The sequence below is a fragment of the Octodon degus genome, unplaced genomic scaffold, assembly GCF_000260255.1.
Source record: "Octodon degus isolate 3935 unplaced genomic scaffold, OctDeg1.0 scaffold00011, whole genome shotgun sequence".
In the NCBI taxonomy this organism is placed as follows: Eukaryota; Metazoa; Chordata; class Mammalia; order Rodentia; family Octodontidae; genus Octodon; species Octodon degus.
Genome location: NW_004524587.1, coordinates 4,466,441 through 4,490,380, shown reverse-complemented (window position 1 = coordinate 4,490,380; position 23,940 = coordinate 4,466,441). Strand labels below are relative to the sequence as shown.

Below are 23,940 nucleotides of genomic sequence, written 5' to 3'. Positions count from 1 at the left end.
CACAGGCTGTCTCTGGTCCCAAAGGGACCTCAGTGAAGGTCAGAGCTAACCATGCTGCACGGTCCAATTCTGTCCACTCTTTTGGACATCAGGAAAGTCATCAGGATGTCCCAAGTGCAATCCCGTGAGACACTCCCTTGTTGCACTGAGAGATGAGTAAGGTAAGGCAAACAAACGGATAAAAATATAAGGATAAATGATCCCAAACCACTTATCATTCCCCCAAGGGAGACTTGGTCTCTTTCACAAGTGGCAGCCAGACAAGCATGGGGCTGGATGACTGCGCCCTCGAAAGCTGACACACTTCACAAGGTTTGGGAATGGTCAGGTGATACTGTAGCTGTCTCCAATTCACCCACTAGGAAGGCAACTTTGTTTTCTTTCAAGTTGTAAGGTCTAGGAAATACTCAGCAGCCTCTGCTCCTCTGGAACCTGGACTTCCCCAGCCTACTTTGGTAGGATTTTATACCACGATCGCTGATTTTGATTGTCCAGGACGGAACTCAGCCTGGGGGCGGGATGAAATGAGTTCTTTTCCTTCAAATTCATTTCCAGTGATTGGAGACAAGAGGGTACATGTTGTACTGAAAAAGAAATCCTTTTGCATGCTCACTGTGTGCAGCATGAAGAGATAGGACTCTTGTATTCTAACCAACGTCAAAGACAGAGGATAGGGATCTAACAGGGATCTAAGAAAGCACAGAGCAAAGGGGATTATTGCTGAGTGGCAGCACCAGCCCAAGAGGAAGAGGAGCATGAACATATAGAGCTTCTCAGGGTCAGACAGACCAGGACCTATTGGACAGACTCAATTCTAAGGGTCACACTCGACAAGTCCCTCAAGGTGGAGAGGTGACCGGGGTGGCTTGTAGGCTTTACAGAATGATTCACACAGAATGGGCAATAGGAGGACCAAGAAGCTGCAACTGATACTAACAGTGGCCAGTGATGCAAGGACTGGGGCAGGGATTACTCATATTTGTTACATTTTCTGAAACGGAGGCTGGCTGAGCCGCCTCGGTGTGGGAGCAGAGGTCAGCTCTGAAGCCACACTGCCATTCAATGGACCTGGGAGGGTGGGAACTCTGTATTTCTGACTCATCCTCTTTCCCCAAGTGAGCACTCAAAACTGCAAAGATCTGCCAAGGAAGCAAAAATTTGAGTTTATCCCAAGGTTGAAAACAAAGAAAAAAGAAAACAAAGGAACTTAAAATCACCATGTCACAAAAGGCAAGCTATTCTTTTTTTTTTTTTTAATAGTTGAATAGTTTATTTTTATTTTTTTCCCATAATTTTATTGAGAAACAAATAGCAATGAGACAGTTTCAAACCAAATTGGTAGGACAGTTTCAATAATTAACACATTGCATACATTCTTCCTAGTGGTTAATTGCTGTACAAGATACGGACATGATATCCTATTTACAAACACCATTAGAACAAATCCCTCTATTCATTAAGAGCATGTAACTATATATCTATCCTAACTATTTTGAATACACAGATACAAAATGGACATTCATCTGTATCCCCTTTTTTTTGTTAAGTTCCATTATTTGAATATTATAAGTGTGTTAACTCAGCAAAATATTCTAAAAGAGTCCAGTAGCCCTTAATAGTACTGGGTCTTCCGCTTGACTGGCAATGTCAGAAATTGTTGACCTGAGTCCCCTACAGCTCAACATAACAGCATGGCTTTACTTCTTATATTTTGTTTTTATACTTTTCTGCTGGATGGTTAAGACCAAGGTAAAGCAAGACCTGTGCAACAAGAGTTGTAGCTTTTGGGTCTGAGAAGGTCAGTGAAATACCCTCAGGATTTATCCTGAGATCCTGTACCTCAGATTGTAGAACCTTTGTCAGTGTCAGCCATGTGGATGAGTCACGGCATTGCTTGGCCAATGTGCTCTCTGTGAAAGCCTGAGAGAATGTTTTCTCCATGTGACTCTCCTTAGGCACACTCTACATCATTGATAAGGCAAGCTATTCTGAAAGACTAAAAATGTCACTTGGAAATAAGGCCCGTGGGGAGAGGGGACCACACAGAAATGGGTCAGGACACAATGGAGAGAGGAGGAGCGGTAAACACAGCAACCCACTCGCCACACATCTCAGAGGAGCAGGCTCCTGCACTCACGGGCTCTGTAATACCAGACGGTCTATTTGTTCACAATATTAAAGGTTATCTAGAATTAGCTGCAGTAAGGAATCGCCAGTTGCCTGAAGAGTGGACACAGAAAGGCTGCATCCAAAGATGGCCTGTCACTCAGGAGGCTGGAGCTGCTGGGCCTTCCTGTTGACCACTGTCTTGCAAAAAGTGCAGAAAGGGGAGGGGTGGCTTTAGTCATCTGCTGTCATTCCTTTCATTGGGTCCTTTTGTCTCATCTCATCCAGCTGTCTCTTTTTCTCTTCTTCCATCCTTCGAATGTCACCCATAGTCAGGTCAACCCACTTATCGAGCCAACAGAACAGCTGCCTGTGGAAATTTGTAAACAGACGCCTCTCTTGCTTGCGTATAAAGTTCTCCGCTTTGTTCTGCAGGCCTCGCCACTCGAGTTTGACAGTAACCACTTTGTCTGCCCACATATACGGGCCATCTTTTCGATTTACAAGTTCTTGCTGCCAATTTGGGTCTAAGGGTCCTCGGCCTGTTTTGACAGACTTACATTTTGCTGGGTCTTCCTCTGCCTCGTAATCCTTACGAAGTACTTGGCTTCGATCTGCAATGTCTACATATATATATTTCCATGTCCCAGGCTCCAGCTGATGCTCATTTTCCTGGGTGCCGGGGCTCAATTCTAATCAGAAAATCTTTCATGTACTCATTTGTAGTAATGGTTCTACATAAAGGGTAGACATTCCATGCTTTCTCATGTATATTCAATGCTGCCTTTGGGGCCAGCATTTGGACAGATATGAGTACTTCACTGTGCAAGTGGTAGATCTTGAGGCTGTACTGGCCCTTCTCTCCAGCCTTCTCCGAGGGCTCTTCCACCAGGACCTGTGTGTCTTCACTACCACCCGTTTTGTTTTTATTGGCCTCAGCCACAGAATACAGCTGCCCTACTTGATACTCATCTGCGGACACAGGCAGGATGATACGATACTCCATGGGCAGCACCAGGTCGCCTCGCAGCTCAGTGGCTGCCCACTGCCTACCTGCTTCCTGGTGGCCACTCCCCCTGTGGCCTGGCCTGGCCCGGCCCTGCTGCCTGTGCACCTTCCTCTTGATCTGCTCATTCCCCTGCTCTTGCTGCGGTCGCCACAAGGCTTCTGCTATCTGGGCCTCGCCACCTCCCATGCCACTTCTGAAGCTGCCCAGAGCTCAGGTTTTGCAGTGCTGCAGGGGAGCAGAGTGTTTCTCCCAATTTTGTTTTTGCTCTTTTCTCCTGTTAACTTTTTCATACCAGGGAAACCATGTGATGTCAAGCTTGTGTGCCTGATGTATTTCATTTAATGTTATAGTCTCAAGGTGCATCCATTTTCCTATATGGACCTGAAGTTTATCTTTCAGAGGGGAAGAGTGGTACCTTGTGGTGTATAGATGCCACATTTCTTTATCCTTTCATCTACGGATGGGCATATAGGCTGTTGCTAAGACTTAGCTGTTATGAATTGTGCTGCTATAAACAAGAGAATAAACACGTGTGCCTGTTCGTGATATGCTGTTTTTTAACTTTTGAGGGAAGATATCCAAAAGAAGAATAGCTTAGTCAATGGAATTTCTAGTTCATTTTATTTATTTATTTATTGCTTGTGGTACTGGGGATTGAACTCAGGATCTTGTGCTTGCCAGGCAAGTGCTTATTCTACTGAGCCATCTCCCCAGTCCTCTAGTTTAGATTTTTGGGAAATCTCTATATTGATTTCCATGGTAGTTGTAGCAGTTTACAGTCCTGGCAATATGAAGAAGTGTTTCTTTCTCCACATAGCCTTGACAGCATTTGCTGTTGGTTGATTACATGATGGTGGCCATTCTTTCTGGGGTGAGATGGAATCTATCTTATTTTAATTTGCATTTCTTGAATGACTGGCAGTGTTGAACATTTTTTGATGTATTTTTGGCCAGTAAGATTTCATCATCTGAGAAGTGTGTATTCATTTCAGATGTGCATTTTTTTAATTCAGTCTTTCAATTTGGGGGGCCTAATTTTTTCAGTTCTTTATATATTCTAGATGTTATTCCTGCATCTGAAGAATAGCAGGCAAAAAATACCATTTTTTTCTGTTTTACAAGTTTAATGTGATCCTATTTGTTGATTGTTGGTATTATTTCTTAAACAACTAGAGTTTTATTCAGCAAGTCTTGGCCTACACCTATGTCTTCAAGAGTTTTTTTCAGCAGATTAAAGGTTTCCATTCTAATGTTGAGATTTGATCCATTTTTATTTTATGGTGAGAGATGTGGCTCTAAATTCAACCTCTACCATGTGCATAGCCAGTTTTACTAGCACCATTTCTTAAAGACGCTATCTTCCCTTCAGTGAAGGGATTTGGCCCCTTTGTCAAAGACTGCATGAATGAATGTGCTTAGAGTTGCTTATGTACTTCTTATTCTGTTCCTCTGATAGACAAGTATTTTTTTTTTTTTTGCTAGTACTGTACTGCTTTTATGACTGTAGCTTTGTTGTATAACTTGAGTTCCACAATCGTGATGAGGTAACTTGAAGTCCTTTCTTTCTCTTGTTGCCCAGAATTGCTTTTGGTCTTTTAGATAGTTTCTGATCCCATATGAATTTTAAGACTGCTTTTCTCAGTTCTGTAAAAGTTGTTATTGGTATTTTAAGATTGCATTTAATCTATATAACAGTTTCAAAGATGTAGCCATTTTAGCTATATTCGATTCTACTTATTCAGGACTGGGGTTAAGTTTTGTTTTCTGATATCATCTTTAATCTTTTTCAACATACTGTAGTTTTCTTTATAGTAGTCTTTCACTTCTTTGGTTAGATTAGTTCCTAAGTGTTTCATTCCTGTTGATGCTATCGTGAAAGGCATTGTTTCCTTCTGAGTGAGTTTGATTTTGAATACAGAACACTACTGATTTTTGAGTGCCTGTATCCTGCTGTACTACTGAATTTATTTATTAATTCTGGGATTCTTTTGATGGTGTTCTTAGGGCCTTCTGTGTAGATCACACCATCTGCACATAATGATCATTTAACCGTTTCTTTCCCTATACATAGCCTTTTTATTTCTTTCTCTTGTTTAATCACTCTAGCTAGTATTACAAGAACTATATTGAGTAAGAGTAGTGACAGTTCATGTCCTTGTCTTATTCTTGATTTTAGAAGGAAAGCTTTCAGCTTCTGTCAATGAAGTATGATATTAGCCTTTGGCTTGTCATCAGTGGACTTTATCGGACTAAGATAAGGACATGCTATTCCTATTTTCTTGAGAATTTTTAAAAATAAGTCATGAATAGATGTTGAACTTTGCCAAATGCTTTCTATGTGTCTATTGGGATGGTCATATGGTTTTTGTCCTTCTACTTATGTGATGAACTACATTAATTGATTTGCATAAGTTAAACCCTCCCTACATCTCTAGGATCAATCCTACTTGGTCAAGATGTATGATTTTTTGATAATTTTCTGCCAGGATCTTATTAAGGATTTAAAAGAAAGAAATATCATGAAAGATATTAGTCTCCAGTTCCCTTTTTTTTGGTTGGGTCTTTTTCTGGTTTTGGTATCAGGGTAATGCTTGCATCCAGAAATCAATTTGGCAATACTGCTTTCATTTCAACTCATTAAAGAATTTGAGGGATATTGATGTTAGATTGTCCTTAAAGTCCTTGTACAATTCAGCAGTGTATCTGTTGGAAACTGGGCTTTTCTTAGTTGGTAGTTTTTAATCATTGCTTCTTCAATTTCACTGAATCATATAGACTTATTTAAATTTTTTATATCTTCTTGATTCAGCTTTGGCAGTTCATGTATCTAAGAACTTATCCATTTCTTTTTTAGCAGTTTAAAATTAATTAATCAATTAATTAATTTATGTGGCACAAGGTCTTGCTACTCAGCTTGGACTCATAGTGCTTCTCCTGTCTCAGCCTCCCCGGCACTGGAATTACAGACACGCATCACCACTCCTGGTTTCAGAGCCAGCATGGCATGTCTGGGGTTCCAGGGCTGGCACAGCATGTGGGATTGAACTCTGGACCTTGCACTTGCCAGGCAGGCGCTTAGATCGCTGAGCTAGTCCCTCCAGTTTTATTTGAACTTACCATTTGATTAGCGTGTAGGTTCTCAAAGTAGTTACTAATGTCCAGTCTTGAGAGTTTTTTTTGAGACAGCACAAAATTAAGAGTTCGCATGACAAATATCTCTTTGGGATGTTTGGGAATCTTTGGGAATCTCTTTGGGATTCCAAGAGATGGAACTGCTGTGGTGGAAGAAAACACTGGAGCAACTCCGAAGAAATAGGCTACCAGAGAGCTTATGTCTGTCTTATACCCTGAGATGGGTCTCTCAGGCTTTGATTGTGGTGTGTCAGAAGTTTTGCTGCAAGAAGTGTGAGGCCATTCTAGCTGGCAACACATTGTGCTAGCCATGGGACTAAGCTTTGGAGCTACTGCTATGGAGTACGAATGGAGTCTACCTTCTTCTCAGGCTCGGTGGAGGTGTGGTTCTCTGGTCACATGGAACCCAGAGGGCTCTGCTACTCCTCCCTTTATCCCAGTAGATTCCTCTGTTTGAGGAAGTGTTGGGGCTAGTCATTTATATCTGTGCAGAAATGTGCCTCCTGCCATATCATCTTATTCTTTCATTCCTTTTTTCCTTGGCCTTTGAAGGCCAAGGTCAAAAGGCTGTTGTGTTTAGAGTCTTTTTTTTTTTTTCCTTAGATCAAGGTCCATTTTATGAATGTTTCTATAATCTCTTGAAATGTATACAAGCAGGTGTTACAGTTAAATCTCACACTGAAGACTAATGCTATTTGGCCTAGGGAACAGAAATCTGAGTAACTTTTATCCTTCATATTAGACAGTATTTTAACAGTTCACATAAACCTCGTGCACAGTCTAGATTTCAGCATCAGTGTCCTTCTTCCCTCTGCAGGAAAGTGAAATTAGTAAGAATTAAATGAATATATTGACATATTAGAGTCCATTTAAAAACAGATGATAAAGCACCTCTTTCAGACAGTAGCTAGAAGCAATGCGGGTCAGTCCCTTAGCTGTCACTTCTTAGTGCCGCCTTACTGCTTCTTGACACAATCTGTTGGAGACGCCGCTTTAGGCATAGGGCAAATATAGAGAGAGATTTGGTTCTGCGGTTGTCTTCTAAGAGTCTGGATTTGAGTCCAGGTTCTGTCCCTGATAAGTTCTGTGACCTAGGAGATGTCCCTTTTTCTCAGACTAGGTTTTTTTAAAAAAATCTGTTATGAAAAAGAGCAACATTCTAAGATATACTTTTGTGATATTGTGTTTAAAATGAAAAGGGGTTCAGTCTGGAGCACTTTGTATGTTTTATTCTCCTAGAAGTCTTTGGTGCACATTATTGTAGTAAAGACCTTGAAAAATACTGTAGTCAGGAACATACCAACTCTGATCTCACTGACATTTTCCAAAGCCATTTTGCCGCATGATCTTTTCCCTTTCATAGTACAAATCATCTTCGTATGGATTATTAGGACAAGCTGAATGAGGTGATCCCCTGGGAGTCGTTTCAACTTTAGCTGTCTTTTTTTTTTTCTCTTTCTCATGTTGCACGCATTCAGCATTTCCTTCTGTAGTTTGTGTACCAAATGTAAGAGAGAATGTTCGCTTTTGGAGCACAGCCGTGCCAGTCAATAGTAACCTGCACAGTACAGGTAAGTGACAGGACTAAAGTTATCCAGAACCATCTGGATAACATAAACATGTGTGTGAATGTCTGTCTGTCTGTCTGTAAAGGAGACACTAATATTCAAAGTCTAAAAATGTGCTCTGTATCCTTCTTACTGCTGCCAGTACCATTTCCCTCACTCTGTTCGCTGGCAGTTTTTTTGCTTGGGAATGATATTCTATTTTTCTCACCCAAATGGAAAGAAAAATTTGGAAGCAGAGCCTTTCGTTGCTTGCTAAGCAGCTGAGCCAAACAAGACTCATGGCTTGGAAACCAGAAAGTTTAGAGTCTACTCCTGCCTGTGCTGTGAACTCGACCTTGATCCGGAGCAAGGCACCTGCCCAATCAAACCTTATCCAATCAATTTCTCCATCTAAAAATTAGAGCAGTTGAGCCGGATTGGTCTCTTATGTTGTCACTCAGCATGAGTTGTGATTTCTTTCTGGTTAAATGGCATCCAAAGTCTGCTTTTAATTCAGCAGTCTCTGGTTGGTCACTGAGCCCTCCTGTGCCAGCCATTGAGTCCTGGGAGGTCTGGTTTAGGCTCCCATACCAATAAATGCATCTTGAGTCCATCTGGCTTTTTAAAGCAGGGGGCACCCTGGTCCTATTCTTAGGGATAATGCTCTTTTCAATTATTGGGATTGTCTGTGTCCATTAGACCAGTGGCCCAGATTATAGGGATTTGTGTATTTTCTTTCTTTCTGCTTTTTATAATATAAAAGAAATATCATTGACCCAAACTCTAATTTAAGTTATGTCAAGGATTTTACTTAAGTCCACAAAAACAATGAGAACCAGACCTAGGCCTGCAAACAGGGCCAGACACAATGGCTTAGATTAAGGCTTCAGGATCAGCTTCAATTTTGAGGTTAAAGATTGTTCTCTCTTTTGTGGCTCTGTCAGCCCTTAACATCACTTAAGCGTAATTGATTTGGGGAGCTGAGGGCTGTAAATGTGTACATTGGCTTCTGCTTCTCCAAAGTGCACTCAGATTCCCTAAGCTCTTGAGCATAGAGAGTATGTCCCCCGAAAAAGCCCCAGGTACTGATCTGGAGGTAGTTTTCTGTATCTCGCTGTGATCCAATAGGCAGTCTCGTTCAATCAACATTTGTTTGAGTCACTTTGGCAGCTCTTTTGGAGATTGGGCTCCAGCTACTTACAGATAGAAAACTATCAAGGATGCGCTGTCTCTGGGTTCCTCAGTGACGTCGCTACTCTGTGACTTTAGTTAGGCACTTAGTCTCTCTGAGTCCTGTAGAGCTTCTTTTCTGTAAATTAGGGCAGCAAATCCCCACCATGCCCCCTAGTGGTACTGCTGTGTTAGGACACCTCTCCTCTTGCATAACGGATCATCTTGGCTGTAATTCTGTCTTGCTCCCCAGAGCCCAAGGCTGGCAGGGCAGCCCTTGTCTTTTCTTCTTTTTTATCTAAAGAGAATAGAAAATAGTAAAATAAAAGTTAGAAGCCATACAGAACTTCACCAAACAAAGCAACAGGAATTCAACATGGGTTGCTGTGTTGCACAATGTTATCTTCAAATTAGTTGATCAGATTACCAGATATAAGCAAGCAAAATTGGGGGGGGGGAAGGTATATGAAAAAGGACAAGAAAAAGGTTTATGCATCAACTACTTCCCCCTGTAGATGAGCAGAAATCAGCATACGATTATGCGAGCCCTCCTGCGTACATGCATTAATATCGCACTTTTCCTACTTCCTCCCTGTTTTTCTCATGCCAGTTGTTCCCTCCCTTCAAACAGATTCTTTCCTTTCACAGTATCTATTGGACCTTTCAGATTTTATTTACTCTTTCAGGTTCTTACACTAGTGAGACAATACAATATTTGCACATGCAGGTCTGATTTATTTCACTTATGAGTATGGTCTCTATTTGCATCCATTTATCAATAAAAGCCTCAAATTTATCTTTTTATAGCTGAGTAATACTACATTGTATAAAAATACCGATTTTTTTTATTCGTTCCTCAGGTGATGGGCATTGGGGCTGCTTCCAAGCTGTAGCTCTGACAAATTGCACTGCTTTAAGCATGGGTACACCTATTGCTGTGGTATGATGTTTTCAGTTCATTTGGAAAAATAGCCAGGAGAGGTGTACTTGAGCTGAATGAGTAGATTTTTTTGAGGCCCATTTTTTTGAGGCATCTCAAAAAGCCACTGATTTCAATAGTGGTTGCAGCAGTCTGCACTCCCACCAACAGCCTCACCAGCAGTTGTTATTTATTTCTTCATGACAGTCTTTCTTCCTGGTGTGAAATGGAATCTCACTATCATTTTAATTTGTATTTCTCAAATGATGAGTGATGTTGAACAGTTTTTCATATATTTATTTGCTATTTGTATATCTCAATCTGAGAAATACATATTTATCTCAGATGCCCATTTTAGAAATGAGTCGATTGAGATTTTGTGCCTAAGCTTTTAAATTTCTTATATGTTATAGATAGAAGTCCTTTGTCTGAGGGGCAGTTGGCTATAATTTTTTCCCAATTCATTGGTTTTCTTTTCACTCTATTGGTTATTTATTTTGACATGCAGAAACTTTTCTACAAGATAAAATCCAAGTTGTTGATTCTTTGAAGTCTTTCCTGTGCAGTTTGGTTTTTGTTCATAAACTCGCTATCTACTCCTATATCTTTAAGATATCTACATACTTTTTCCTCCAGAAGATTTAGTGTTTCTATTTTAATATTTAAATGTTTGATACATTTTGACCATAGTTTTGTGTATGATGGTAGGGATGGGTCTAACTTTACCCTTTGGCAAGTGGAAAGCCAGTTTTTCCAGCACTGTTTAGTAAAGAGGCTCTCTTTCTTCCAGTGAACGTGTTTGGCACATTTCTCAAAGATAAGGTAGCTTAGTGTGTTTGTAGTTGGTTCTGCATCTTCTAATATGTTCCACTGATCCTTGGGTCTATGTTTTTGCCAGTTGTATGCTGGTCTTATCACAGTGGCTTGGTAGTATAATTTCTTTTTTTTTTTTTTTTTGTGTGTGTGTGTGTGTGTGTGTGTGGCCAGCTCAGCCCACCAGGGGGCAGGGCTGGCTGGCATGTGGTGCTGGGGGATTGAACCGTGGTCCCTGTGTTTTGCTAAGCTTGTTCTAAGTAGGTGCTTTAGACCACTGAGCCATCTCACCCCCCTTGGTAGTGTAATTTCAAGGCAAGGATTGTGATACCTCTTGCCTTTCCTTTGTTGCTCAGGGTTGCTTTTCCTATTCTACATCTCTTCTGTTTCCAGATGAATTTTAGGAGTTTTTCTCTATATCTGTGTGGCATACTAATCAAATTTTGATCAAGATTGCATAGAATTTGTATGACAATTTTGGGAGTATGGCCATTTTGATAATGTTCTTCCTATCCAGGGGGATGGAATATCTTTCCATTTTCTGAACTCCTGCCTAATCTGTTTCTCAGATACTGAAATTTTCACTGCATAAATCTTTTACTTCCTTTCTGAGATTAACTCCTAAGTATTTTTATGTTATTGTGCAAGGTATGTTTTCCCTAATTTCTCTCTCAGTGTGTTCATTGTTTTTTTTTCTTTTTTTTTTTTTTTTTTTTGGCAGAACCGGGGATTGAACTCAGGCCCTTGCGCTTGCCAGGCAAGCGCTTATTCTACTGAGCTATCTTCCCGGCCCCAGTGTGTTCATTGTTTATGTGTAGAAATATTATTGATTTTTGAATATTGACTTTATATCCTGCTATGCTACTGAATTTGGTTATTAAATCCACAAGTCTCCTGATGGAGTTTTCAGGGTCTTCTACATAGAGTATCACGTCACCAGCAAATAATGATAATTTCATTTCTTCCTTTCCAAATATTCCTTTTATTTATCTTTCTTTTTAATTGCTCTGGCTAATGTTTCCAGAAGTATATAGAATAGGAATGGTGACAGTGGACATCCTTGTCTTGTTTCTGATTTTAAGTGAAGGCTTCATGTTTTTGTCCATTTAGTATGGTGTTGGCTATTTGTTATAGATGACTTTTATCAGGTTGAGGTAAAGACTATTCCAATTTTCTGAAGGTTTTTTTTTTATCATGAATGTGTACAGGACTTTGTCAAAAGCTTTTTCTGAGACTATTGAGATGATCATGTGATTTTTGTCTTTGTCTCTGTCGATGTGGTGTATTACACTTATGGAGTTGTGTGTATTTGAACATCCCTGCATTCCGGGATGAATCCTGCCTGGTCATGATGTGTGATCTTCTTGATGATTTGCTGCATTCTGTTTACTAGTATTTTATTGAAGATTTTTGCATTTGTGTTCATTATGTAGATTTGCCTATAGTTCCCTTTTTTTCTTTTTTCATGCGGAACCGGGGATTGAACTCCTGACCCTGTGCTTGCCAGGCAAGCGCTTATTCTACTGAGCTATTTCCCTGGCCAGTTCCCTTTTATTGTTGTGTCTTTCTCTTGGTTTGGTATCAGAGTAATAGTTGCCTTCAGGAATGAGTTTAGGAGAATTGCTTCCGTTTTGATTTCATTGAAGAATTTGAGAAGAGTTGGCACTAAATCTCTAAATTTCTTGTAGAATTCAGCTGTGAATCATCCAGGGCCTGGGCTTTTATTTGTCCATAGTTACTATTATTATTGTTATTACATTTTAAATTTCATTCACAGGTTATTCAGACTTTGGTATCTTCATGATTCAGCTTTGATAATTCATATGTATCCAGGGATCTGTCTATTTCTTGCTTTCCATCCTGTGAGAGTAAAGATTTTCTTTTCTTTTCTTTTTTCATGAAAATAATTAAATATTTAATATATTCACATAAGCAAAGATAAATCAGTGGAAATTTTATAAAACTTAATGAAAGAAAAAGATATTTTATAATTAAGACTCCAGAGAAAAAAGTTTTTAATATTAAAGGAGTTAGTAATTCACATTGAGTCAAGTATTTTCTTTTTAAGAAATTAAGAAAACTAATATTTCTTGTCCCCTTCCTTCTCAAAGTGGGAATAATTGAGTTCCTTCTGTGTCTCTGGCTTGTGTGTGTGTTCTCAGCATTCAGATACATTCCTTGCTTTCTTCTGCCTTCTACTTTTGGCTTGCAGCCCACTTTTCTTTGTCTACTCACTCTAGTTCTGCAGGTCTCTGAGAGAGTTGTTCATACATAATAGAAATGATCTGACTCCAAAGTTTATCTTATAATACAGCAGGTCAGCTGTCACCCTGGCATCCTCCCTTGGAAAGGAGGGTTGCCCTGGGCTGGGAGACCCTGTCCCATGTCCCTTCCCGCTGTGCTCCCTTCTGCTCTTCTGTGTCTCACACTCTTCTTTAGCTCCACATCCAAGGGGGTTCACCACCACCAACTTGCTCCAGGGTTGATTATGCCGATTATCTTCATAGAGAGGAATTGAACTACCATTTTTTCCTTAATAAACAACATTACAATTTTGTGTTTGTGTTACCAAGCCAAGGATTTCCATTTATTTACTTAATTAAACCTGAAGAAGTTTAAGACAAACAGTGGCCCTGTGGCAGCAAAGCAATTAGAAAACCACAAAGGACGCCCAACGCAGCAGGGGCCAACGCTGCCATGTGGAGCACGGCCTCTGCACTGCCCCTGCTGAACGTGCTGAGAGCGGCTCCCTGGTGGCCCTCACCACCTTCCAGGCCCAGCCTGCGAGAGACACTAAAATCTAGGTGCAAGGCTCGACTCTGAGTTAGGTTTAAGATTTTTCAAAGTACGTATTGATGATTAACACACTGCATACTGTCTTCCTCGTGGTTATTTGCTGTACAAGATGTAGACATGATATCCTATTTACAAACACAAGAAGTTCCTCTATTCATTAAGAGAATGTAACTATATATCTATCCTAACCATTTTGAATACACAGATACAAAATGGACATTCATTTATATATCCCCTTTTTTGTCTAGTTCTGTCATTTGAATATTATAGGTGTGTTAACTCAGCAAAATATTCTAAGAGTCCAGTCATCCATAATGGTATTGGGTCTTCCGCTTGACTGGCAGTATATTGATGATTTTTTTTTTAATTTCTATAGGGTCTGTAGTGATTTTACCATTTTTATTCTTTATTGTATGAATTTTATATTTTTCTTTCTTTTTTTTGAAGTTGGCTCAGGGGTTATCAATTTTATTCTTTCAAAGAAGCAACTCTTTAATTCATTAATTCTTGTATTGTTTTCTTCATCTTCATTGCATTGATTTTTGCTTTGATCTTTATAATTCCTCCCTTCTTTGGGCTTTGAGCTTGACTTGTTCTTCTTTCTCTAGGAGCTGAGGTGCAGCATAAGATTATTTATTTGGGCTCATTCTGTTTTCCTGATGTGAAAATTTACCACTATAAACTCCCCTTTTAAGACAGCTGTCATTAATTCTCACAGGTTCTAGCAAGTTGTGTCTGTATTTTTGTGTGATTTTTAATATTTTTCATTTCTTCAATTTCATCTGTGCATTATTGATTGTTCAGAAGGGTGTTATTTAATTTCCATGAATTTATAGAACATTTTGCTGTTTCTTTTGTCAATAACTTCCAGTTTCATTGCACTATGGTCAGGTAATACACATGGGATAATTTCAATTCATTTACATTTACTTAAGCATGCTCTATGTGCTAGCATAAGGTCTATTTTGGAGAATATCCGATGTGCAGCTGAGAAAAATGTGTATTCTAATGTTGTTGTGTTGAATGCTCTGTAAAGCTCTACCAAGGCCATTTTGTCACAATTTTGGTTTAGTCCTGTGACATTTTTGCTGATTTTCTGCCTAGTTGATCTATGCCTTTGTAACAAAGTGTTAAAGTTCCTCCATTACAATTGTGTTATTGCTCATTTGATTCTTCATGTCTCTTAAAATTTGTCCTCTGTAGTTGGGTGCTTCTACATTGGATGCTTATTTATTTATTTATTTATTTATTTATTTTGCAGTACCAGGGATTGAACTCAGGACCTTGCACTTGCCAGGAAAGCACTTATTCTACTGAGCCATCTCCCTGGTCCTGGATGCATATGTATTTATGTAAGCATAAGCATACTCTGCCTGGTTGTTTCTTTCTGTTGTTTTTCTTGAACTTGTGGTCATTTATGTCCCTTTCTAGAGTATCTGAGTACTCTTTGTAGGGTTGTTTTTGTTGTCATGAATTTCTTCAGTTGTTCTTTGTCATGGAAGTATCTTATCTCTCCATTAAATTTGATTGACATTGTTGCAGGGTACGACAGTTGGGATGGGAATTTGTTTTCTTTCATGATCTAAAATACTTCACTCCAAGCTCTTGTTGATTTGATGGTTTGTGTTGAGAAGTCTGCCATGATTCTGACTGGCTTTCCATTATAGGTGATCCATTTTCTTTTTCTCTAACAGCTTTTAATATTCTGTTCTTTTTTCTGAATTTCTGGGATGTTGAATATTATGTGTCTAGATGTAGATTTATTTTGATTATGGCTAATTGGAGTTCTACATGCCTCAATTGTTGTATGTCAGATTCTTTGCCCATGCTTGGGAAATTTTCTGCTACTTCTACTGCAAATAGTCTGTTTATGTCATTTGTGCTTTCTCTTGCTCTTTTGTTGACACTTACTAGTTCTTCACATCATCTTGTAACTACTGAATTTTTATTTCCTTGTTTGTTATTATTTTAAAGAGATGTTTCCTTTCACATTCACTAGCTGCAATGCTATCTTCAAGGTCTGAAAATCTGTTTTAAATTTCTTTCAAGTGCTTTTGCCAGCTTTTGAAGGAATTCTTAATTTCCTGGATATCTGTTTGAATCTGTTTCATGCATTCTAAGTATTTCCTGTATTGTTTGTTCAATGTTTCCATCATTTTTCTATTATTTTTTATAATTATGCCTTCTTTAGATATGCTGAACAATTGTTTTATGATTTTTGTCACTTTTTTTTTTGCTTGAGAGGTTATTTTTGATCTCATTTCTTCTATAGCCTGATGCAGTTGTTTCTTCACTTCAGCTCTTATCATTTTAGAAATTTCAGGTGTGTGATTTCTAAGTTCTTCTGTCTTTGTCTCTTGGACTTGCTCTAGGGAGGCTGGAGGTCTTTTATTTCCTTTTGCTTCTTTGATTTGACAATTTTGAAGCTCCCACTGCTTTCCCAGACTCAGCAGAAATGGGAGGGGAGCAGGGCACAGTTCAGCAAAGCTCATGCAACAGTGTGTGTGTGTGGGGGGGGAGTAGGCCCACCAAAGCTCCCATTGTGGAGTTCAGCATGGCTTCTACCATGGAAAAAGAAGGTGAGCTGCCCCTCAGGAAGGCTCCAAGGATGTCGGGGGTGGGATGAAGCTCAGCAAAGCTCCAAAGATAGTGGTGAGGCGGAGCAAGACTTAGCAGTTCTTATAGGTGTCTTGTGTCTGCCTGCTTTCTATAATGATGAAATAGGCTGCCACAGATCAGCAAAACCTCTGCACCAGGGTTTGGCAGCTCTTGTTTCTGATAACAGCCTTCCTTTGTTTGGTAAACTTGTATTCATCCTTTGAGACTCAGTTGACCATGGTGGCAAATTTTCTTCTTTGAATGTCATAATTGGTTCATCAACATGAACATATGTGATTTCTACACCATTAGTGACAAATCCTAACCTCTAGTAGTGATCCAAATGAAGAAAAAAGTAAATAAAACACTCAACCACATCATTCAACTTGAGCTACCATGAGCCATTAGACTTTAGGTATTTTACCACGTTTAGCCTTTCCAAATCCTGATGAAAGTGTGTGTCAAAGAGTTTAAGTAACTTTCTATATCAGTTGGATCCTTTAGGAAACAGAGCCTAGGATGAAATTAGTTGTGTGTGTGTGTGTGTGTGTGTGTGTGTGTGTGTGTGTTTAGGGGTTATGATTTTACAAAAAGGGAAGAGAAGACTAAAGTTCACCAGGAAAATTCTTCATGGTGCAATGTAGAGCAGGTAGAGCAAAAGCCTGTGGTTCAAGCCTGATAAAGTACCTGCCAATTCACAAGGGACATCTTGAGCAAAGCTTATTTGCTAGATATGCACCACACTGGGCAGAAATGGTCCTACTGTGATGTCTCTGTAATGTTTAGAACCCGAGGAGAATATGTACTGAAGGCATTGCGGCTGGATGTTCTTAGGTACCTGGATTCCTTCCCACGTTTAATCTAGATGTCCCAACAAAGCCATGATTTGAAAGTGAGTCAGTCTGACTTTTTTTTTTCTTTACCATATACACTTCTGAAGCATAAGGGTACTATTGTTACATATTCCAAATTAAAGTTTCAAAGATCAAATGCATGACCAAGGTCAGCATGATGCAAGCATAAACAGAACCTTAAATTTTAGTGTTCCACATGAAACAAGATTAAAGGTCACTTTCAGGTTTACAATCTTGCTTCCTTTACTATGTTCCTCTCTTAAAATTGTCTACACAGGACCTGCAAGAATCCTTCAATACACTGAATTATTAAGAGTTATTAAAACCTAGATGACTGAACCCACTGATTAAACAACTCTATAGACATTCAAGTCACTTAACAGGCTTTTACAGTTGCCAAGTGTTGACGCCTTGGGCCAGACAGGCAAAGGATTTGCGCAAACTGGATTGTTTCTCCTGCTTCTTTCATATACCAGGGCTTGGTCTAAACCAAGTCTTGATTAACTGTGACCTTGTCTTCATCATAGACTTCCTAGGACTGCGACCTTGATCATCAGAATGGAATGGTATGAGACCCATCCAAGTATGATTTTTTTCTAGAGTATTCATGAAACAACAAATTAATACTCAACCGTTCTTACAAATAGATGTTGCTTCAGATCTTTTAAATTATGCATAAAATGTCAAGTCAATGGACTGAGATGGGTTCAGCTTTTCCTCAGATGATTCTCATGCTCTGTCTTATAAAGTCAGATCTTGAAATGGTGGTAAGAAAAGTCTTGACCACTCTGCAGAAGAAAGTGGCTCTGGGGTTGCAGATCAAATAACTTCTTACTGAATGTGATACAGGTAAAAATTATGCTCATCTAGCTAGAATGGGTGGGTTGGTGTCAGGCACCAGAATCTTAAAACACAACCTAAGGGCTGGTGAGATAGCTCAGTGGACTAAGCGCCTCCTTAGGAAAGCACAGGGATGAGGGTTAGATCCCCAGTGCCACGTGCCACACCAGCCCAGCCCTCAGGCACACTGAGCCTGAGACTGAGTCTGGGCGTGGTGGCACACACCTGGAATCCCAGCACTGGGGAGGCTGAAAACAGGAGGATCACTATGAGTCTGAGCTGCGTAGTGAGACCATGTACCAAATACATAAAGTTTTTTTTTTTTTAAAACCTAGTCTATATGGATCCTAAAAATCCCAGTCCTGGATCCATCAATTCTTCAATGGGGCAGACCAGTATCCAGTCCAATAGTCTGTTAGAATTTAGGAAGTCAGCTCTTCAATATGTGGGTCTGTGATGGCAATCCATTTAGAACTTTCAGTGTTACCAGCAGCACACTGTGGCATGTCATAGATGCACCACCACTGATACGTGTGGTTAGCTCACTTGGTTGTGAGCTCAAGGTCCCTGAAGACATTTAAACGGCAGGAGGAAAGCCTTCCTTCAAGTAGATTACAGACAAGAGTCCTGGAAATGAAAAGTGTAGCTAATGATGACTTTTCTTGCAATTCCAGAAAACAATTCACTGTAATTTATACCTAATACATATTCACTAACACTTCTATTCAGGTTATGCTTTTATGTCTGTATACTTCTAACTCATAAGCCTAAATGCACCACTTAATCATTAAAAGTGAAAATAATTGCCTTGGTTATGGCCCTGTGACCTATCCTGCTTGCAGAACTATTCCAATCTAATTTTCATGTTTCCCTTTAGACCTCATCCCTCTCCATTCCACATCCTTCCTCAGAGGATGATATACACTTCAATGCCATGTACATTAGCTCCCCATTAATGTGTATTATGTTAAGCCAAAACACAGTGAGGGGCTGGGGAGATGGCTCAGTGGAATAATGCTTCCCTGGCAAGCGCAAGGACCTGAGTTCAATCCCCAGTTCCACCAAAAAAAAAAAAAAAAAAAAAAAAAAAAAAAAAAAAAAAAACCAGTGGCTTCAGACATTAAACATTTATTATTTCATAGGAACTCAGAAATACTTAATTGAGTGGTTCTGGATTGGGGTCTGTGTGAAACAAGCCTGTTGTTGAAATGCTTAGCCAGGCTGGGGAGTTGGCTTCTCTCATGGTCTGTTGTTGGAAGGAGCAGGTTTCTTTTCGCGTAGGTGTCTCCATGAGCTGCTCTAAGTCCCATCACAATATGACGACTGGCTCTTGCAGCGGGTCAAAGGCAACACCACACGGTTTTTTTTATGGCCTACAATTGGAAAGCACATATAATCACACATAACCTATGTGGGTCAGTTCGTTTAAGGATGAAAGAGGAGGGGACTACACAATTTATGAATGGGAGTCAGAAGAGGTCATAGAAGGATTCTTTGGTTGCTGTTGCCATTTGCTACACTCTTAAATTTGAACTTGCTGTTCCTTTTGCCTTGATTTTCAGTGACTTCTCTACCTGGTATTCTCCCGCCTGTCTTTCCAGAATGGAATCTCAAGGGCTCCCTCTTTGTGAATTTCTGAATCCACAAAACAAGAAACGATTTTCTGTTTCTGTTTTTCCATAATACGTTGTACATGCTATTTGCTATATCTCATTAAAGATGTAATTTATGATAAAGCACAATGTGTATATTACCTAGTGTTTTTAACATTAAGTTTTGGCAGGTAAAGGGTATTTGTGGACTACTTCAATAAAGTATTCTGGTTTTTCTTATCTCATTTTTCCTAACTGGCTTTTAGGAGACAACATTACTACTAAAGAAAGGTAAAATAGAAAGGCACTCCTAACACAGAGTAGAAGACACCAAATGCTGTTTTTTCATATAAACCCCAAAGGCATGTGTAACTTTTAATAGGAACGACTTCCTGTAGGGGAAAACTGGGAGAAGATAGAAACTACTAGAGCAAAAATGAACTAAAAATCATTAGCCATCATGTTGCCTAAACCTCTCCTTTTGCAAATGGGAAATATCAAGTCATATATTAACATTTTTCATAATGAAAGCTAGAAATGAGTTAAATTACTTTAATTAAAAATATAGTTAAATATCCTGAGTAAAATTATTTTGTCGTTTTCATAATCCCTGTTTTAATTCCTCATAAACCTTCCTAAGGAACAACAATAGGGAATAAACGATTTGAATGGATCAAAAGTGATAAGGAAAGCAGTTTTCATCTCGCAAATAAATTCATTAAGAGAACACTGAGCCATTTGGATGATGCCTACCATGGAAAGATAGATAAGAGCTTTTTAAAAAATTAAAGAGAAAAGGGAGGTTCCAGTTTCCCATATCAGATTTAACATCCAGAGCAGTGGCACCTTCTCTGGAGAGCTGAAAATAAATGCAAGGGCAAAGGCTCTCCCAAGAACTGAAGATAAAGCTGATAGCCTTTTAGGAAAGGAGAAAGGACAGCTGAAAGGGGGCAGGGAGAGAGAACACTGACTCTTGCAAATTCCTTCTTGAATTAAAGCAGTAATGTTCTCTGGGTAGATTAGGGGGTCTGTGTAAATTAGGGCTCATTTAAGGTTCGTGTCTCATTTCTCTGTGGTCTTCATCATCCAAACAAGTTCTCCTTGTCAACAGGGATGTCATGATCAACATGATGTTTTAGATATTCCTGGGTGAAGAAAAGGAGAACAAAGTATGTTTATGTCAAGACAAGCTAGTGCAGACAGCACCTTTGTATCCCCCACCAAGGTGTAGGTAGGGCATTTGCTGGTAGCATAGACACAGTGAAGTGCATCCCATGATTAGATTTGAGTTTATACCCAGAAGTTCCTCAAGGACCACTTTCCATGCCCTCATGGTGTCCCATGTCATTGCAGAGACTAACCCTCAACACAAGTGTTTTCAGCATTTGTTTGTCCAACCCACTCAGGACCACTGAATAGTTTTAACCACGTCCACAATAGACTGAAATCATTCTCAGATTTTCATTGCGAATGGAAACCATCATAAAATTACAGATGATTCTGAGCTTGGAAGAGCCCTTAACTGAGTCATTGGTGATACGGTTGGGACCATACCAAATGTTGCAACCCTGAAAAATATTAGAAAAACCTGAGGAACCTACAGCTTTATCCCAAATCAGTGGAAACTGTGTGGAAATGGTGTATTTACATTTTCTTCAGGTAGTAATTAAAATGTGTAGGAGTCCCTCTTGGTTCTTGTCTTGGTCCAAGAAGTCTATATACTTATAATACCAAGAATATGTTATTGGAATCCCACCAAGTTAATTCCAATCTACCACTCCCACTGCAACCCATGGCAAAAACAAAGACACTAAGACATCTATATCTATATCTATATCTATATCTATATCTATATCTACATCTCTATCTATCTATCTATCTATCTATATTTACTGGGGAGCCAAGGGACCCTAAGTCCAACCATGAAGATGGCTTTCTGGAACAAAGAGACTGACCCAGGGCCACACATGGGCTTTATTCAGCCAAGAAGGAGGTGTGGTTTGAGGAAGAGAATTGTGGGAAGTAGGTGATTATTGTGAGCTGGGATAGGTAGGTGGTCTGCATTTACCTCTGTCTGCAATTACCTATGCAGAGAGTAATTTGCATTATGCTATTGAGATAGTATCTAATATTTTGAGGGTCTGTCTCAACCCGGCTCATATTGGAGAGCAGCTGGTACGGGTTATCAGCGAGACACACATGCTGTTTTCCAAAATTACCACCAGCACCTCGGCTAGACCAGTATACATTGCTTAAGGCCAATTGAAAGGATAAAGAGAAGTCCTAGCCAGCTCTGTATGTATCAGTACAAGGAAATAGGAGTCAGGCTCAGCCAAAATGGAGGCGATTGCTCTTCTTTCAAGGAAAGCTCCTCAGGTGGTCCTCCACAAAAATGTACACTGAGGTCCACATGACTAAATGATATCCAAGGCTTAAAGAGAGTGTGAGACCAAATCACATTTAGTCAGAGAATTACTGCATATCCTAAACCCATGTTTTCTAGACTCTCTTATCATGATCTCACCAATGTGCCATAACAATGTACTTGGGAATCAGTGTCCTTTATGATGGCTCTGTGACTATTTAGGGAGTACACGTAGTAAGTCTTAACATCTCTTTGAGTAAAGACCTTCCAAGAGCCTCAGTCCCCAGAATATTGGACTCCATTAGTTTCTGGTGAGCACTGGGCTAAATGCATCATATTTGAGGGGCAGCAGAGCTCATAGAATGCTTGTTGGATTAGTAGTCACGTAAAGCTAAGTCCCAGAATTAGCACTCCTTGGACGAGCCATAACTTAGGGTATACAGCATTAACACAGGGCTCTGTTTCTCTGACTGCATAGCAAAACTTTTGTTGTAAGCTTAAAAGAGTGAAAAAAACCTCTCTATTTGAAATACATGCATTGAGGGAATCTAATGAGGCCCAGGAATATGAATTTTAGAAGATTCTCAGGTGATCCTGATTTTCATTTGTAGTTGAATAGCTTTGTACCAGTGATTGCCAGATACTTTGCTCAGTTCTGATAGGCTGTGTATAGAAGATCTCTAACTCTGGCTTACAAGAACTTTTATGGTTTTTTTTCCTTTTCAATTTTTTTCTCAAGCTGTAGTTACATACCATCTGCTTCACCCTCTCAAAGTTTGTTATTCAATATCTTTGTCATAGTCAAAGATGCGTGGAACCATCACATTGGTCAATTTTAGAGCAATTTTATCACCCCAGAAGAAAGTCTACCACCTCCCCTCTCCTGAGTAGGTACCTCCAGCCCTAGGAAACCTTCTGCTTTCTGAATCTATAGATTGCCCAATCAGAACAATCGGTATGAATGACATAATATACTATACAGTCCTTTGTGATTGGATTCTTTCACTTTGCATGTCTTAAAAATTCATACAGGTTATGGAATATGTCAGTATTTTTACTTCCATGAATTATAAATTGGCTTATTTATAATAGCATATATTTGTGAGTATAAAGCAATACCAATATTTTTAACAGTTTTCCAGTGGATCCTTTAGGGTTTTGTCTATAAGACATGACATCAACAAAGAGATAGTGTTACTTCTCTCTCTCCTGTTTTATACCTTTTATTCATTTCTTTGACCTCATTCTGGCTAGGACTTTTACTACTGTGTTAAATGGTAGAGATGAATGTGAGTATCTTAGTATCAGATCTCAAAAGAAAAACCTTGAATTCTCTTTGGTGTGTATAGTGTTGACTGTGGGTTTGTTATACTTAGCCTTTGAGTTATGGCCTTCAGCCATAACCATTCGTTGAGTTCTTAATCATACTGAGACATTGAAACTTGTTAAATGCTTTTTTTCTCTGCAGTAATAAAGAATATATGGATTTGTCCATTCGGTTAATGTCATGTATTTATTGATTTGGGAATGCTGAACTGCCCTGGCAAACCTGGGATAAATTCCATGTGGTCACTGTGGACTATCCTTTTGATACATTGTTGAATTCAGTTTGCTAGTATATTACTGCCTGGTCTTGTATCTATGCTTATCAGGAATAGTAGCCTCTGATTTTATTTTCTTGCAAAACACTTCATCAGGTTTGGGCTATTCCCTCATCTTCACTTTTTCAAAAGCATTTAAGAAGAATCAGTGTTTGTTTAATCATTTGGCAAAATGAACCTATGAAGATATTAGATCATAGGCTTTGAGATCTTTTTGAAAAATGATTTAATTTCTAATTATATTGCCTATACCCGCATGATTTAGCCTTGATAGCTTGTATGTACCTAAAAATTCATCCATTTCTTTAAGGTTTTCCAATTTGTTGGTATGTAATTGGAACAATTATATATCTTTGTACTTCCGAGATGCCATTTATAATGTCTCTCCCTTCATTTCATTTTTTTTTTTTTTTTCATTTGAGACAGGATCTTGCTCTGTAATTCAGGCTGGTCTTAAACTCATTGTGTAGCTCAGCCTGGCTTCAAACTCAAAGTAATCTTCCTGCCTCAGCCTCCTGAGTGCTGGGATCACAGGTGTGCCTACCACACCCAGCTCCTCCTTCATTTCTGATTGTATTTATTTGGTTACTTTTTTTTT

The 23,940-nt window shown here is 39.3% G+C and overlaps 1 pseudogene across 1 annotated transcript; it reads right to left on the bottom strand.

Annotated features, from left to right (window-relative positions):
* Positions 1 to 2,259: 2,259 nt before the first annotated feature.
* LOC101584723 lies at positions 2,260 to 3,301 on the bottom strand (annotated as a pseudogene). Its single transcript, XR_192371.3, has one exon. The product of XR_192371.3 is annotated as a phosphatidylinositol transfer protein alpha isoform pseudogene (transcript).
* Between the last annotated feature and the right edge of the window lie 20,639 nt (positions 3,302 to 23,940).